The following is a 10058-nucleotide window of genomic DNA, read 5'->3' on the forward strand; positions in this document are numbered from 1 at the left end:
CCCTGACTCTATGTTGTGCCTCTGGGCAGGGCACAAAGTGAATCTGAAATAATGTAATTTCTAAGCAAGCCATGGCTAGAAGTAGAAACTGCAACAGTGATAAAAGACCACCAGTACAGTCAACTCAAGCAGCATTAAAGGCAATGGCCAGCAGAGCCTGCAAAGTTTGTTCAGTGCACAGTGCAAGGCCCTGATAGGGCTAGTAATGCTGTGCAGGCTGGTTTTGCTTTAATATTTTTGATAAGGCTTTGTAAAGACAAGGGACTGGCTCGTGCAGCTGTGCTGAAGTCATGTAGATCTGCCTATTTAGGATTGCTTTTAGGGCTGGGGATGAAGGGACAAGGTAAGAAGCTGTATATGTTCCATATGGTGTTCCCTATAGTGGGGTCTATTTTCTAAACCTTTGCTGGGGCACCGCTGTGTTGAAATACTAATTCAAATACTAACAAAACTGTAGCAGTTTAGGGCAGGAATAGGATATTTGCAGGTGGATAATTAGCTAACTGTATAATAATGATCTCCTGTTACACACAGCCAAAAACTTGGTTCCGTACAACATTTAGGGCAAGATACAATGTGTTGACATTTGACATATTGGAAGTTCTCTGTATCTGTCCAGGAAATGGTAAAGAAGATAATCCCAAAGACCAAATTCAAGAAAATTTAAAAAACACTTAAGATCAGAAAACGGAACCCACAGAAAAAAGCAGACACATTAAAGGCAGCAGGATTGCAGCCCTGTATGTCATATAAAATGAATGCAGTTCATCATGCTGAATTGTTCAAGCTCAGACCATATATGTTCAGTTCTTGACAAAGTAATCTCTTTACAAAGCTACATAATGCAGCAGAGTCAGCTAAGAACGAGTTATAAACAAAGAAGCTATTCAGCTGTCAAAGCAATTTTCAGCTATATTAAAACAGAATAGGATGGGATGGATTCTGCCAAGCCTTCTGCTGCATGCTGTCCCGGGAAGCCGGTGGCATTGCATGTGTGTAAATGGCGTGGCGAGAGGGAGTGAGTGCGTGCATGGGCAGCCGCCCACGTGAACACATGTACACACACGTGCACAGGATAATCGCCCATCGCCTTCCTCAGCTCATGTTAGAAATTGTAAAATGCTTACTTAAATTGCATTTTCTGTCTGCACTTGGGGATGTCACCACGTTCTGTCCATTCTGATGACGTGTTTTGTTTCCATAGAAACCAATGTACTTTGGAGAGGGAAAAGCAGAAGCAGACTGAGAAAAGCAGAAAAATCAAGCAGAATAAGAGAAGTGTGTGGTGTGAATAGATCATTTGGGTCATGGGGCTTTTAACAAAGTGACTTATGCCTTAAGGTGGCGAGATGCCTTATTTATTTGTGGGTATGTCACTCCAAAATAATTCAAATCCATTCAAATGTATGTCAATTAAATGAATGCAGCATCTTATTTCTTCATATATACTATCCACTATGAGATAGATTGTGCCTGTACTGGAGAGGCCAGGCTTCCACTGTGCTTTCTGCTGATACATGACTTTTGCTGTTTGCTATGTCTCTGGTGTCATTAGCAGGTGTTTCCTATCTTCATCCCCAAACTGGGGAAGGAGGCAGAGCCTGGGAAACTACAGATTTCAACTAAGGTTCAATGAAATACCTGTCAAATTTCCCATAAAAAAAGCTGTGTATGATCTGTACCTCCCAAGGGGTAGGCGGGGCAGGGAGAGGCATTCTGGAGCTATTCTATGATTTTTTCCTTCTTAAAACAGCCAACTTGCCATTGAATCATTTAATCACTAATTAAAAATCCTGGATAAAACAAGCTGTCTACAGTTTTCTGGCAAACATCTCACTGACTTCAGTAGGGCCAAGATTTTACCCTTTCCTTGACTGCAGAGCTTGTTTGTTGTCACTTCTTTTTCTTTAGCTGTACTATCTGTTTTATGCCAGGTTTTTTCTCTTAGATGTGTGTTTTCATTCCCTTTTCTCATATATTATCTCACTTCAGCTCCAGGATATAAGGTCTTAACATGATGGACCCCAAGAGGTAGTCCGTGACCAGGCCAGCTCTGTTTCACACACATCCTTTTCTGCTGTGACCTAGGAGACGACTAGGAGTAGATGTGAGGATAGTAGGAATTTCAGCAGCTAAAGGCCACCTAAAGCACCCCTGTGCAGGCATAAACTCGACTTGCAAGTCCTTGTCGCTAGAGCTATGCGGTGCTAATGAGGGTCCCTCAGCTGGTATCTGACCAGCTGGAAAAAGGATGGACCACTATAGCCTAGAGCATTAGCTGTTTCACCACCCAGGGCTGAAGGCCAGGAGGAGAAACAGAATCCTATATGTGTGTATCCTATATGTGTAAATGCTGTTGGTAACAGAGCAATATTCCAGTTCTGTCTGTGCATATTCTTTGGTACGTGTTTCTCCTGTCTTCCTCTTTTGTACTTGCCAGTCATATACTCTGTAATTTTGCTTTCAGAGTCTGCCTTAGAAGAGACCTATGCCATTTTTGCCTGGAGCTGAATAACTATTAAGTTGTGCCCCTGCTGGCTGCTTGCTTGAAGGTAGGGATGTGCCAACAAACCCCGCTTCCCAGGGGCTTTTTGGCAGAGCACGCTCGATTTTCTGCTGTGTTCTTCATGAGAAGCTACTCTTGGTCACATACGGCCCATGTACGAGGGACCTGAGCCAACAAAAATTACCAGGACCTACTGCATTCTTCAAAGCTTAGGGCACCAGAGTATGAATCGACAGCAAACACCCTAATCCCTTACCAACACATCGGGTGGCAAAACCCACAGCAGTTGCCTGTAGTGTTGATGTGATTCAAGCCCATACTGTTTAATTTATCTTTGTGCACCCAAAGTCATGATATCTAACAGTACCGACAGTTAAGAGTCTCATTTGCTGATTCATCAACAAATTATAAGAATAAAAAGAAAACTATGTGAAGAGAAAGATGATTTTGTTGAGCAGCTCTAATCTTGGCTGTTTTCCTTGGCTTTAAACTTTGAATTTTACCAGTTATATGTTAAATGCTCTGCTTCACTTCTTTGTATCCAGACAGAAAGAAATGGTTTGTAAAAAATGTGCTATGTGGGTAATGTAGAATTTTTCTCCTCTGCGGAATCCATCAGTGAGGATGTTTACTATGTATTTATGAGGTCCCTTGCAGATCTTTAGACTAGGCTTTCAGATGTTCATTCTCTTGGACTTTTTATTGCTAACATTTATTCTTCTTTTAATGGTGAGCTCTCAGAAGAATGCAGAAGGCTCGGTTCAAACTCCAGGCAAATCTTACATCACTTTTGGCTTGCAACCGGGCTCCACACAGGACTCAGCAAGATTTCATTCAGCCTTTTCTATAGTGTTGGTTACAATTCTCGAGGGGGGCAGGGAAAATTACTTTTGGCTTTAATGTTCTGTATTAGTTAGTCTGTGATTTGCTTGTTCCAGAGGCTGGATATGATCTTTGATACTATATTATTCTGTAAAGTAATGCTGAGTGCAAGAGAGAGTGACAGAGCATCTCTCATGCTACCCCTGATTCATTGCATGTACTTCTGCGAGGCAATGAAATACTTTGGTCATGTCAAAACTGCTAATTTCTAGATAGTAGCTAGCTAATATCTAAATACTAGATATTACGTGACAAGTTTGAAGGCCAGAAGGTAATGTTCAGGGTTGATGTCTGTACTCAGAGAAATAATCTTCTGGAAGCCAATGTAACTTTACGTGCGAGTGAGGAGAATTTACATGACTGTAAACTCAAGAATGGGCTGTTATTCAAGTACAAGAATAAATGAGAAAGGTTAAAAAAACTTTTTTAAAAAGTCTGTGCAATCCAAGTGTACTGTTTATCATCATGTTGTACCAAAACAAAATTTGTGATGTACTTTGACTTGGGATTTTCCAGAGTCATTGATGCAGTGCTGGTTTTCATCCTCTCTCGTCTTGCTGTTACCTGACTTCCCAGGCTTTGGAATTTTTATCCTAATTTTCCTCTTTTGCTTTTAATGAAATAATAAAATTAGTGTTTTGACCTTGGAGTCTTCTCCCACACTAGAGAATTTAAAATTGCTAGGTGAGAGTCAGCAGGAGATTATGATACTCTGTCTAATTTCCTTAGAAATGTTATAGCTGAAGTATTTATAATAACAAGGCTTTGTTGCTGGAGCCTCTGAATGCCAAGACTGAAAGAGGTAACTGAACCAGCAAGTTCTGGAAATATTTCCTAGATAGAAACTCAGGAGGAAGAAGAGGAGCAGGGGAACACCAGCAATGTAATCATATAACTGAGCATGTACTTTTCAGCAAAAGAATTTCCTTGTCAAGTTTAGTGTTTTTTCTTTTGACAAATTGCTTGTGTAGAAACTGAAGTTTTTCAGTCTCTGTGCTGTTCCAAATTTTAAGCTTTTGGTTTTCTTGATGTGGTTATTTTTTTGACATCGCTTAGTGGTGATGAGTCCATGTTCATGTGGTGTGATTGGTCAGCTCAGTCATGCTTAATGACAAGCCTTATAAACTACATTTGACTCAGGAAAGTATCATTTGGTTGTTGGAAGGAGAGTCTGACGCATTAGTCAGTCAGTGAAATTTACTTCTAATCAAAAAGTTTTGCCGTGGTAGGAGTCAACAAGACTCAAACGATGCACGATACTCCTGCTCGTTTGCTTTCCAGGCTGAATCTTGCACATAATGTGTCTTGAGAATGACAGCCGTGAGCAAATTTTTAGTCACGTGGCTATTCTCAAAAGTAACTAAAATTGGATGCAAGGGAAGATCCATCTGATAATGATCCAACATATTCACACATATTTTCTCACTATTTCTTTACCACTTGTCAGTTGTCCCTTCTTCTATTCCCTTTTATTTCTTCTTAGGTTTCTGTTTTGATGATGCCTGGTTTGTTCCCAGAACTAATCTTTGAATTTATAGTGGATGATTTTGAATATTGATGAATCTACATATATAAATGTAGATATATAAAATGGTTGCTTTTTTAGGGAGGTTGATTTCTTTTGCTAAGCAAGAGAGCAGACCTGGATTACAGAAGTTGCAGGCATGTTTTTGATCAGTCAATCTGTGCATTTGCACCAAACAACCTTGTAATTCATGCTGTGATGCACCACTTGAGGCTTGGCCTGAGTTGGATGATGGTTGCCTTACATTGCAATGGTGAGATGTTTCCCTTCTCCTAAGAGAATTTGGGGTATGTTCATTGATTGGTTTTGTTAAATAGTTCTGTTTTTCCATAAGATCTTTATCACTGGGTAGCTCCTTCTTTAAAAACCTGGTGCCATCTCCCAAAACATTACCTCTGTAGTATCTGGCAGTTAGATTAAAAGCAGGTTACAGTACAGCTTGTTTAGTATGAACATTTGTAAGTCAGCTGTTGAGAGAAGTTTCCCTGAACATACAAAACCTGTGACGTACACGTTGTGTTTCATCAGGAGGTGTTTTTGTTAAAGAATTGCCAGAGACAACATAAAAATTAATCTTGGTTATAATGTAATCCTGATACAAAATGCACCGTTTCTTCTTGGCAAATGAAGTGTTTGGCACGAGCAAGTATTTACATTTACATTATTTTTAAACTTCTGTGTGTGCTGGAAGGTAGAGTGAAATATTTCCTAGATGGCCAGACTATTCCTAAGAAAAGATACATCACAGAGGAGAAATTCAGAAACATTCTGTTTCAAAGGATATTACATGATCAATAAAATTACACTAGGGTTTTAGTGGATGTCCGGAGCACATCTTTCATTGTCTTTACATAGGCTACACCTCAATTTTGTTTATGTTTTATTTCAGAGCTTTCCAATTTTCTATTGTATCAGCAGTTGCATGAGCTACCTTTCCTTGTGCTCCTGCTTTGACATATTCCTATACATCCATGTTCTAAAGAGATTTTTTTTTCTCTGTGCACAAGAAAAAGTGATAGAAGTTACTGTTGGTTAACTTATTACACTCTGATGCTCTCTATCTTAGCTCAAATCACTAAGTAAATATAAATAGTATTTATATGTCATACCTCTTCATAACTGAATATGCATATTACTTCCACTTTTCCTGTGTTCTTGGCACTTGAGTGAGGAGAAGTCAGAAAACACCAAGAGAATGTTGGCGTATGTGAAAAAACTTGCATGAACCTTGATTCCAGGAAGAACATACATACATGCTGATAAACAGCTCCTTATCTAAGAAATACTTAAGAGAGTGTTTCTTAAATGAGAGTGCTTCTCTGAAAATGAGCATTTGGTTGCTGGGTTGTTGGTTTTGTTTTTTTTTTAATATTTCAACACCCTGCTGATAGTGTTGTGAAATCCTTGCTGAGCCTTAGCCAATTAACTGAATAAACTTTTACTTGCTTAATGATTTTATAACTCTTCTATGTGAGATAAACTTTCCATTTGTTCATTTAATTTCTCTCCTGCGTTTTGTGTACAAATACTAGCTAATCTCACAGAGACTCCAAGTCTTTGAGACTTAAGTTCTTGCAAAGTTACCAAAGACAGCAATCAGAACACGTTTGGACACTTAACAAAGTTCTCATAATGTTTTTCACTGATATTTTTAGTATTATTAAAGATAATTACTGTTGTATTATTGAATACATTGAGGTCTTATATTCTGTGATGTAATTTTCCACTTTACATTTATTATTTACATTTACTAGTACACATTCCATTTAAAGTTGTCTTTCATTGCTCAGTGTGTGACATACTTCAGAGAAGAACTGAGATCTTCCAAATCTGCATCCCATAAACTGTCTGCAAAATAGTCCTTCTTTCTAATGGCCAACCAGCCCCTAGAATTCAACTGAAAGGTTAAGATCAGAAGTATGATAATGTCACTGAAGACAGCAAATTACTGGGCAGGATTTCTTTAATTACAAAAGGATTGAATAGGAACAAAAAAATACTCCCTACACACTGCAGACTTTCTCGCTCTGTGATTGTTGGTATTGTATTTCACGTTTTCAAGCATTCTAGTAATGGATACAAAATTGGAAGCAGGAGGAAAGGTATAGAAATCATACCTAGAGGCAGTGAGAGAATGGGAGAATTCTCATTCAGTACCGGTGAAATAAATTTCTGTCCACAGGGCATAGGCATTGAGAGGAAAATAACTTATATGAAACCAAGGGCTGTAACAGCCTAATTTTGTTCTCTGGACCCAGGTAAATTTCATCCTAACACAATAAATAAATACATAATATAAAGTGCAATGCTATTTCCTGATTCATGATCTTGTTAGACTCCAAATGAACATATATCATGCTGGAATTGTAATAACACAGGCTTAGTACATATAGAGGGAATTGCATCCAGCTACTAAATATGAAGAAAACGTACCGAAAGGGAATGATTTAGAGGGGAATGAAATTCTCCTTTAGACTCAGTGATTATTCTGCTGTGTTTTCCCCTGGAAGATGGTCCTTCTCACGTACAGACATTTTTACGTATTTTCTTTCTCGAGCCAAAAAAAAAAAAAGAAGAAAAAAATTCTACTGGTACATAAACAAATTTCAGGTATTTAGCTATATGCTATCATTATGCTATAAGCTGAAAAGCAACTTTAAAAATTAGAAAGTTCAGCAAAATAATTTAATATAAAATCACTATATAATAATATGTAACGATATTAGCTATATATGTGTTTGTAATAATATAAAACTGTTTTCTCTTTTCTTTGCACTCTGTGTCACCTGATAATGTTTCTTCAGGCTCAGGAACTGTTTGGAGCCCATATTTGTCAAATATTGTAGAAACAGGAGAAGGAATAATAACAGCAACAAATGATTTAATTATTACTACAATTATCATTGCTGTTCTTATTGTGAATATCATTTCCTGTAACACCTGTGATGTTGCTGGCAATTTTCAGACACTTCAGTGCTTTTACAGAATTCATAATCCAAGGACAGAAGTCAGGGAAGAAAATATCAATAACCAATTTATGGAAAACATATCCATAAATCAGCAAGCTCCCTTATAGCAGTAGAAACACTCTCTTAGGAGGATTTATATGGAAGGGACTTAGCAGATGAGCCCTGGGTGGCTGGACAGGGCTTAGGGTTTGGACCATGGTGTGATGGCCTGGAGCGCAGATGGAGTGGGGTGCCGTGAAACACGGGGCTCGGAGCAGGCGGCTGGAAGCCTCACGTGGTGAGACCGTGACAGCAAGTGCACGGAAGGAGCACCAGAGCTTTGAAGGCTAAAATTTGCTCCATGCAGGATGGGGGGCTGCTTGAGCAATTCAAAACCTCAGTAGGGGAAGTTCTTCGTGAGCCTTGTCAGTAGGGATATGCTTGGAGATGACAGTAGTGGGGTAACTGTGGTGTAAATCCATCTGGCTGTATAGATTTCAGCGCCGCCCGGCTGAGAATTTGGCTAGCAGCTTACAAATCCCCAATGTTTCACACATTGGAGTACAAAACAACTGTTCTTTCAGACTATTGTGTAATTGTGAGTCATTAGCCTCTGCCTGAGGACAATCCAGCTACCTTGTCAAGGAGCTGGAACAAAACTCTGCATCTCAGGTGACTTAGTTATACAACATGGAAAACAAATTCCTTCTGCCAGCATTTCGTGGGCAGTCCCTTGTACATCACCAGGGAGATGTTTGGTGCCATGGCCTGAGTTTCTCCCCATAGAAAGGCCAGATCTGTAAAATTGCTCTTTACCCAGCCTTAAATTCCATTCAAATCCTCAAAATAAATTCAGGAGAATTGTGCTGAAAGGGCGATTTTCACCCTTGATGGCTGAAATCACCATAACATCTGTGTTGAGTTATGGTACTGCTCAAACACTGAGGGAAGAGGATGAAGATAAGAAGTAAGTGGCCAATACCTCTTTAAGAATCCACAAGAGCAAAGTAATAAAAAAAGAAATACAATAACTCAGATAATAAAAACATTATCTTATAGATTTCATACAAACTTTGCCTTAGGGAGGCCACCTGGCTTGTGTTTTACTGACACAGCTGTTCAGGCTTTTTTTTCCCTTTGCTACATAAAAAATAGAGGATTCTGAACAGCTGTTTGGGTTAATTTTTTTAATGCCTTCAGTAAGTAAAAATAAAGGCAAATGACATGAATAAGTGATGTGAAACTGCCTCTAAAGTTGCTTCAAAAACTTTCCAGAATAATTCCTGGACATCATCCACAGCAAATAAAGGTCTGTTGTCTGTGGAAGGAGTGGAGCCAGAAGGGCATTTCCACTCGCTTGCTGACCAGGTGTAGTATTAGCTGTCCAACATCTCTTCTCTTCACGAAGGAAAGACTCATTTACACTAGGGCAAATCGGCCAACTCGGTTTTACTGGGATCAGTTCACAGTAACCCCATTGACTTCACTGAAGACACTTAAAATTTCCATAATTGAAACTAAAAAGACAAAAACCCAAAACTAATTTTGCTTAAAACCATCCATAATCAGTTCCCTTGCTTTCCAGGGGACTATTCCTGAAGGAGGTAGTTGAAGGGTGAAAGGGAACAGAGCTTGTAAGGATGTCTGGATAGACATTATTTCCCAATGAAAAATGTCATTTTTTGCTATTTTCAAAATCACGGTGTTGGGGGGAGCAAAGGAGTCCACGCCAATTAGTGCTGCCCCTCCCGACACACAGCACACTAATAACATCCCAGCAGGTTGTAAAAGAGTCTGGTTTAACTGGGTGATGGAATGAAACAAGCGGGAGTTATTTTGCTTTTTGTTGCCCAGTGTTTCACACACCTCTAGCGGCAAACCCTTTCGTTGCCAAGACAACCCTGAAGAAATACGAAATCCAGAACAATACCCTGTGTACAAGAAGCCTCTTTAGTGCATGCGTTCGCTTGAATGTCAAGAGAAACACTGCCCTCCACATCAACCCAGGTAAGTCCAGGTAAAGTTATAGGTGATGTCTGTAAGATTACAATGACTTGCATTTATAGATTGTCTTTTGTCCTGATGGCTGCCAAAGCTTGAGGGCCGGCACTGAGACCCTGAGCAATGTTATTCCTGCAGTGCAGCGTTACCTGAAGCTGGCCAGACAGTATACCAGGATTCCTGAGGGCTGTCGTGA

At 39.4% G+C, this 10058-nt stretch overlaps 1 long non-coding RNA gene across 1 annotated transcript; it reads left to right on the forward strand.

Annotated features, from left to right (window-relative positions):
* The first annotated feature begins 820 nt into the window (after positions 1–820).
* Positions 821–6594, forward strand: LOC128136400 (uncharacterized). Its single transcript, XR_008233356.1, has 2 exons — positions 821–1368; positions 1999–6594. It is a non-coding gene; the product is annotated as an uncharacterized LOC128136400 (long non-coding RNA).
* The last annotated feature ends 3464 nt before the right edge of the window (positions 6595–10058 follow it).

This window comes from Harpia harpyja, chromosome Z, assembly GCF_026419915.1.
Source record: "Harpia harpyja isolate bHarHar1 chromosome Z, bHarHar1 primary haplotype, whole genome shotgun sequence".
Classification (NCBI taxonomy): domain Eukaryota; kingdom Metazoa; phylum Chordata; class Aves; order Accipitriformes; family Accipitridae; genus Harpia; species Harpia harpyja.